Raw genomic sequence first — 8,607 nt, 5'->3', positions numbered from 1 at the left:
TTAGAAACACAGTATATCTCATGAACATGCCTTCATTCCACTTCCTTCAGCAGATTGACACATATTACCCTTGACTTTAAGCCCCAGCCACAAGGAGCTCAGCTGTGTGCTGCACTTTCATAAATTCCCATACACCCAGAACCATCTCTAACCACAGCAATCACCCAGCCACCATATGGCTTAGTCACTTCCTTACGAGCCTGTGCCTTACCAAGAGGATAGATCCACAGAACAGAAGCATTTGCAGCAAATATTCAGAACTGTTATATGTAATAAACATAATTCGCAGCAGTAGAGTGATATGTATGTAATATTTGATATGATTAAGAAAATGCACAAGTCGGCACTGGGGGTTGTCTCACATATGTGGAAATTGGTCCCTGATAAAACTTCATTTACAATTAATACATGTAGCCCATCCAGAGATGGGTCATTTCTCAAGGTGACCCAGGAGCTGCCGAGCAATGATCGTCCCAATCCCATGATTGGGATCACTGGAACCCTCCAGGGTGAGACATCTGAATGCTGTATTCCTGTAACTACATCAGGAGGACCCATCGCTTCCCAGACACCGGATTGTTCAACTCCATGCAGAAAAAAAGAGACTTTATGAATATGTGGGACTTTGAATGGAAAGAAAAGGCTGATTGCCAAAATCCCGGCCTCGAGCAAAATAATCCGTGTAAGAATCGCTTGTACTGGGAGGGTGGTATGTGGCACAGGAGACCCTCTGCTGGAGCAGTCCAGCCTGTGTCTCACCCAGTGCTGATCCCGGACTCGGCACTGTCCTTTTCCTTGTAGCTGGCTCAGATAGAATTCGATTGCTATAATAAAATCGGTATTTTTATATTTTTAATTCAGCTAGGTCAACTTTTACCTATAACAGAACCAACAGAAAAACAAGTTTATCTAATTGGTCATTGAAGGAGGCAGTAAAGTTTCTCAAAAAGTGAAACATTCCTTCTTTCATGCACAGAACTTCTACTCCAGACTTGTGCTTCAGTCAGGAGAGTCAGGAGAGCTTTAGATCTGAGATTTGGTGCAGCTGCTGCCTAGCAGCATGTACACAAGGCAGCAACAAAAAGGGGTTCTGCTGGTGCCTAGAAAGCCCCAGCTCAGCATAAAGTCATTGTAAACTTAGCTAGATGAGCTAGCATTGCTCATCAATCATCCAGAATTAGCATTGCACTGCTGAGTGGCTGAAAAACACAATGGCCCATTACCAGACAATATATAAAATCAGAGCTGACAAATAGAACTCTGAATTTTTCTTACAACCAGAATTGAAACATTATATTCTACAGGTCATAAGGTGCATCAGTACTATAAGAGCACCAACAACTAAAGAGCTATATCAACTCTATTCTTTTTTGCCAGGACTAACACCTCACATAGCAAGAAATCTTTAGCCATTGGTGAGCAACAAAAATAATGAAGAAAAACAACCAACTGCAGCTCTGTTTCACTGCTAGTTGTTTTGGTTTTTTTTTTTGTGGTTTTTTTTTTTTTTTTTTTTTTTTTTTTTTTTTTTGTTACCTTTTTTGATCCTATCTACTTTAATCTGACATCTGTGTACAGGCACATCTCTCACGTGAAAGTGCCACACACACTGATTTGCTGTGTGATGCTTGATGCTTGCCTTCCTTTATGAAATGCAAGTAGAGCTCCTTCTACAAGCACCAAGCCTCTAATCAGACAATAATCACATCACAACTTGATTCTGAGGATATGGAAGGCAATGTCACTTCTTAGAGTTATTGTGCTGTCTCATCAATGTGAAAAACAGTATCTTCTAGTCAAGAAAAAATGTATTTCCCAAACTATGAACATTATTTTGAAATTTTTCAGCTTACAATATCCAAGCACACTCATATTTCTCCCTTCAGAATCATTGGTAATGGTATCTTTCTCCAGATAACTATGAAATTACAGCTTACTGGGTGCTAAGCAAATTACTGTACAGATAGGGCTCTGGTTGGAGAGACAGAAATAGTGATGTATTTGCTTTACAGTTGCCTAGCACTTGCCATTGACCACCATGATGTGCTGATTAGTGTACAACACAATTTATCTGCCAGATGTTCTAGGTTGTAATTCTGTGTCTTGTAATATGTGTTCTAAAAATGCTGTATTTAACTGCCATTGTTACTTGCTAGACAATAGTTTGAAATTTTAAAGTGCAGAAAATACCTAAATTATCAAGAGCAAGCAAAAACATTACCATTAATTTAAAAATATGTCTATTTAAACATGCATTCCTATTCCTACAGAGCAAAATGTAGTCAAGTAGGTTGCTAAAAACTGCTAGATACAGATCACAAGGCCACATGTGTTACATCCTGTTGAGACTGCAGCAAATGCTCTTTGCAAAGTGCCCTTGACAGACCAGCAGCATTATCAGTACAATTTGAAAAGGTGTTGCGTTATAAAAAGCTACAATTTATGGCAACCAAGTGCAACAGAATTATGCCAGTTCCCCGTCGCCAAAGTAAACCCACCTAATTTCAGCAGTGCTTGTTACAATAAGGATTCCAAATACAACTTTGAATAGAAACCTAAGAAATTTCGTCTGGTCTGTGTCCTGCCTATTCTCCTTTTATTTCTGTTCAGCTGGTTGTGAGATGGAAACAAGAAGCAGAGCTGTGGCCTGCATCAGTAACTAACACAAGAGTTGCACTTCTGCTGCAAATAATTTTATAGCAAAATGAAATGCTATGCAAAGAGAAACTACACTAGTGAAAAAGGCTAGGAAAAGGATACAGTCAGGGTTCTATAAAGAACATTATAGTTCAAGAAAAAACAAAATAATAATAAAAAAAGAATGTTATGTTCTGTTTCAGTGTGGTCATTAGGAACAATATATGAGTGGCAGAAGTGAAAAAGACCAATAGATCAAATATTTTGCTTTGTTACAACTGATTTCTAAAGGTTTTTTTCTTGCTCTGACATAATAGATAGGCTCTTAATTTGAAGTTTATAACCTAAATATATATTTCAAAGCTGTCCATCACTATGGCATTTGGTTGACTTTTGAGAAATACATCATTAAAGTAAAATCATTGCTCTGGTCACTGAATTCCTGGTGTGTTCAAAACTATCCCAGTCATCAGCCGAGAACATCCAAGGCCTAAATCAGCAGAAAGATTCTTCTTATGAGGGAAAACAAGACACCTGAACAGACTGTACATATGTCACACAGCCAACACCTTGCAATCTGAGGCCCATTGTCCTCAGGGCAGAGGAAAGCTAATGGAAGACAAAACATTTACAGTAACAATTAATAAATCAGAACTAGTCATAATTAAATGGCCGACACTTTGACAGATCTGCAATCTGATACACTACAAATATACTTTGATAGTGTAGCTAAAACATGGAAGAGTTTTAGTTCTAAGATTTTAGCAGTGGGAAAATGCAAGACTCACATTCCTGGGTGGTCCTGATGAAAATTAACATACATGGTAATTCAGTTGAAACATTACTACTGGGGTGGGGGAAAAAAAGTTCTGGAAAAGCCTTTTCTTCACTAGAAAAGACAGAAAAAACACTTCAGTGTAGCATTGACCAGATGAACCACTACTTCCATGACATCCTTCCCCTGGCTGAATTCTGTTTTCTAAGAATTACAAAGATTTAAAAAAAGAAAGAGGAACTTGAACAACTAAAACCAAGTTTATGTTTGGTTACTATTTAAAATGCCAGTATTCTAGATCCATTAATTCAGAATGCCCTCAAACTTAACACAGTGGTTCTGGTTTCTGTAATTCATGATTACAAAACATGAACATTTCCCAGTTGTATTACAACTTTTTCTAGGCAGAGTTAAACCAAAAATCCTTTGATGCTTGACTCTGAAACTGTACCATAATCTCATTGGTTGTTCACAAAACTATGTTTTTGAAGTTTTGCACTAACTAGAGTTTGGAATAAAGTAAACAAGATATGAAAAATATTTCTGTGCATTTATGAGCTTGGAGAGTAAACAACCGAACTTGTAGATCTTTGCAATGTGAGCTGGAGACTGCTGTGCTGACTCTCCAGGAGTGAGGTGTTTATCAGCACTCTCTAATGCTGATGTAGAGGGTTTGCTTGCTGCCCCAATATAGGCATTCAGAGCATTTCAGACACTTCCCCAGAGTTCAGTCTTCGATTTGAAACACTGTAAATATTACCCTCTTCTTTCCTTGGAGAAAGTGATCTATGCAGTGTACCTCAACATTTTTTCTATTTATCTCCCTGCCTTGTACTAAGAAATATCCTGTTTTTCCACACAGGATCATGCCTGCTCTGCCATAATGCCTGAGTGAAGGCAAAAAGAAGAACTGGCATGGGCAGGGCATCCCTAATCAGCTCAAAACTTCTGCTTCTTGTTTCCAAGCCACCAGCTCTTCTATTTCTGTACAAGTGTCACGACCTCTGATGGCATAATGTAGCTGTGCTGTCTTGCTTGGGTCCCCAGATGCTTCATATTTGTGGTCTGCCTGTTACACTGGCTAACAGCCCATTTCCTCATGTAGTTTACGGTGACCTGATGAAAATGCAAATATTTGGGGATATATGCAGTTGCATTATATGCCCATTTTAGCATGTGCATTCCAGTGATATCTCAAATTTTAAAAAAGATTGTATTTTGCTTGAATAGTATATTTCATAAGCTTGCCAGTATAAACAGTGATGTGTGATAGGCACTTCTCATTTGCAAAATGAAATATGTTGTACGACATTTAGAATTAAATATATAATAATAACTAAAAGCAATAAAAAGCTCAAATTTTGTCATTAGTACTATTGACACTCAGCAACATATGGAAGTTTAAAAAGCAATATTATTCATATAACATCATTGCAGAGGCATTAAACACACTAGAAATGGAAGAAGAGGTGGGTACTATATTTGCCCACAGTCAATCACAAGAAATAGAGAAAAACACAAACATCCTTGTTTACAACTTAAAGCATCCTTCAAGTACTACTACCACAGAAGTCTCTACTAGCCCATGTGTACTACAGAAGGTTATTCTTCAGCACCAAAGACTGGACTTATTTTCCTCTGCTATTACAGTGGGAAACCAAAATCGCCCACCCCCAGAGCACCTTGCATACAATGTTCTCTCTTTTACAGAACATGGATTTTAGTGTCTGCTTTAGTCATGACACATAGAAAAGCACAGATAAATTTCTGCTTGGGATTTCCTAATAAATAAATAAAAAACTGCCTGCATTCATATGACACTGTACTTGCACAGTAGTCACCTGCTTTTAGGACAGGCCAGAATTACTGTGCATGCATAGCTGTTTCACTGAACATTTTCCAGAATGCCTGTGACAGCATGCCCAGGGTTTCTGGAAGTGCAAAGCTGAATCAGAGCTGTTGAGCACTTACAGCATTGTTCACCTCAGTAATTTCATATATATTTGCAGTTTTCTTACTTGGAAAAAGCAAAATAGGAAAGAGTTGTTATATTTTTAATTGTGCTTTAGTTTCAGGCAAAAACAGAACTACCATTTTTATCTATATATTTCATCCACATACCAAGAAGTTCAGTACACAGTCAGACCCATTACATACAGATGATACTATTCTTAGTGCTGAAATATTTATTTACATGTGGTCCTGCTTGCTTACTTTAGTTTAAAATCAGCTGTAAAAAAGTTCAAATTAACAGAATATAGAGAAAAGTATAAGTAAAAGAAAACAAAGAGAGACATTCAAGAAACTTCTCCAGGGCACATAGCAAGACAGTGTCAATGCTGGAGTCCTAAGACTCAGCATTTCTTTTATTTAGAGCTCCCAGCTCAAGAAGAATATGCTTTTATCTCTCAGCTCAAAAAACTGTAGACTCAATTCAAAATAATTCCTACTACCCTCTACCTGCTATCAGGTTTTCCACTGTACAATTTGTTCAAAGCTTTGGAATAACCCAGCTGTCCTAGCAGTGATTCATAAAAGCAACAAGAAAAATCATAAATAGTAACAATTATGGTTGATATCATTTGGCACTGATGCCAGAAGGAGGCTGCCTGCCAAGGGGAACATTCCTTGTAAGTTACTCCTACAATGTCCTGGCAGGCAGCAGTGCCTGGAACCAATCCGATGTTCTGCTTAGTCGGGCTGCCCCCAGGGCACCAGCGACACAGGGCAACACAGGGGTGTTTCAGGGAGCCCCTCAGGGTGCATGGAAACGAGGGCAATCCTTCTTTTTCTGGACAAGGGAGGTTTTGTGATAAGTGGAAGCATTTTCTCAAAGTTTGTGGAGTAAGACACGGGAAGAAAAAAATCACACTAGAGAGGTCAGGCTCTGCTTCTCAGGAATTTGTTTGCATGTACTAGCAAATCTTAAACTGAACTATTCTCTTTAATTCATAATACTGTGTTTCACAAAGAGGAAAGTGCCAAATTTTTAGTATCCATCTCCATGATAGAGCAAGACAACAGAAAGCACAGAGGACTGTTTCAGGATTTAAAGGATATTGTAGCTTTTGGTCCTGTATGCATCATTGTGTACTGCAGGAGAAGGAGCAGTTGTCAGACAAGGGATTTAAAACTAAAGCAAGTCCGTGTTCAGTGCAGTTCTTTCTGGAATTCAAAAGGTTAAGGGTAATTCCTTTGAACCCTTGTCTTCCACCACAGAAAAAGGCAAACCTACTGTGTTGCAGGCTGAACCACCTCTCTATTTTTGATATTTCCTAATACATTTTTAATATCTGGTAAGGCATAGGAATGTGTTTACCTAGTAATTTAGAAGCAGATTAAGAAGTAGATGCTACTACCATGCCAACTCACCAGAGTACAGCATCTACATGAGTGCTTTAAAACACTGTATAAAGTTTAGAAAAAAATTAAGTATTTTGCATCTCCTACTGTTCATGGTAGCTATGAATATTTTTCTTTCCCAGTAAGCAAGCAGAGAGTCCCTTATGCTGACAAGTTCAGGCATTTTCAGATTCTCTCAGATACCATTTCCAGAAAAATTGATTACTTTTAGCTCTCCATGACTTTAAAATAATATTCTAAGAGCAATTTCCATGAGTGGCTGAAAGTTGTAATTTGTTCAGTAAAAGATGGCAACTTCTGCTGTGGAGAACTTAATGAAATAATATATTATGCTCTGTGATGCTCTTGATTTTAATTAAAACCAAGAAAAACAAAGGAAGAAAATAATCCCTTTCATGTCCCTATCTAACTTTCTTAAAATTCAGCTGAGTTAATGATCACCATCCTGATTCAGCAAGCCTTAAGATAAAGATGTGGATACTTATCAGAGCACCTTTAGTATCACTGAAACTGTAGAATTTTCCAGATTTAATAACCATACTTACACTTTCTTTATTTATACTTTTTTAGGCTGTTGAAATCTTGGTCTCAACCAAAAGTCTTGGTTTCAAGCTGAAACAAAATAAGAACTGAAAATAGAAAAAAAGCTAATCATAAACACAGAAGTAATTTTTGAGAAGTTTAGATACTTAGAGCTTGAAGTAGCTTGGTTCAGGGAACTCTCACTTTTCTGTGTGGTAGTACAGAAACAGTGACCAATTTTATTGCCCAGGTCTGGAAGGAAGACTGCAGTGCCAAAGTCTGCTGAACATCTGAGAGCCCATGGCACAAAACTTTCTTCTACCATCTCAAAGCCTGTTTTTATATGAAGCACTGAGTATTCTGAAGTCAGACACTTTATTCCATTTAATTGCTATTGTCCACTATTCCAGTCTCTAGTTATGTAACCTTGAAAAACCATTAAATCATTCCTCCTTTTTTGAAAGGACATTCTGCAAGTCCATGTTTTATAGGTGGAGATTTTTTTAAGCAAGATATTAAATAATCTGAATCCATGCTTCATGTCTTTTCCTAGAAAATATTATTTTAATATATGAAAGCAATATTCTTCAGTTATTAAGCACATTTATACCTGAAAAAAATACTATTGCATGCTGGCTGATGTTGCAAAAATCTATACTTTAAAAAAAATTCTTTGCAGTTATCAGTATAATTTTAAATTCAGGAAGTGCCTTGAAATGCTTTTCTAAGTCCTAAACCCAGAATATTACAAGTGTCTGGATAGAGAGGTAACCCTCTTAAGCCTAAAAAGACAAGGATTTAAAAGGACTGAATATCTTAGCAATTAAGGATTAGCAATGAAAGGCACTTTGACATATAAACTTGTCTGGGTTCATCCAAATAGAACAGTAACTGAGGTAATCAAATTAAAAGAATGTTTGGTGGTTCACTGGAAGCAAGTCTGTGGCTCTCAGCCCAGTTTCTAAAGAAAAGATACTCATCAAAAACATGCCTCTATTTGGCATTCTGGCAAACTGGGTGTTTCAGAAAAGACAAAGAAATAAAAATACACAGAGCAGTTCTCTTACAATAAGACATATTAATGGCCTAGCTAGAAGCATGTGGCGGGGCACAACCTCCCTTTTTACAATTGTGAATATGCAATGCAATACAAGCAGATTTTTATAGTATTACTAAGCAAATTTTTCTAAAAACTTGCGATGTATTCAGTAAGTGGGAAGGAGAGTTCATGTGATTCACCAATGAATTCTTAATTTCTAAACCTAAACTCTGTTTACAGCACAATGGGACTTATAATTTTACATTGCTGC

This window comes from Lonchura striata, chromosome 7, assembly GCF_046129695.1.
Source record: "Lonchura striata isolate bLonStr1 chromosome 7, bLonStr1.mat, whole genome shotgun sequence".
Lineage (NCBI taxonomy): Eukaryota > Metazoa > Chordata > Aves > Passeriformes > Estrildidae > Lonchura > Lonchura striata.
The sequence above is the reverse complement of the archived record's forward strand: the minus strand, read 5'-3'. Positions refer to the sequence as shown.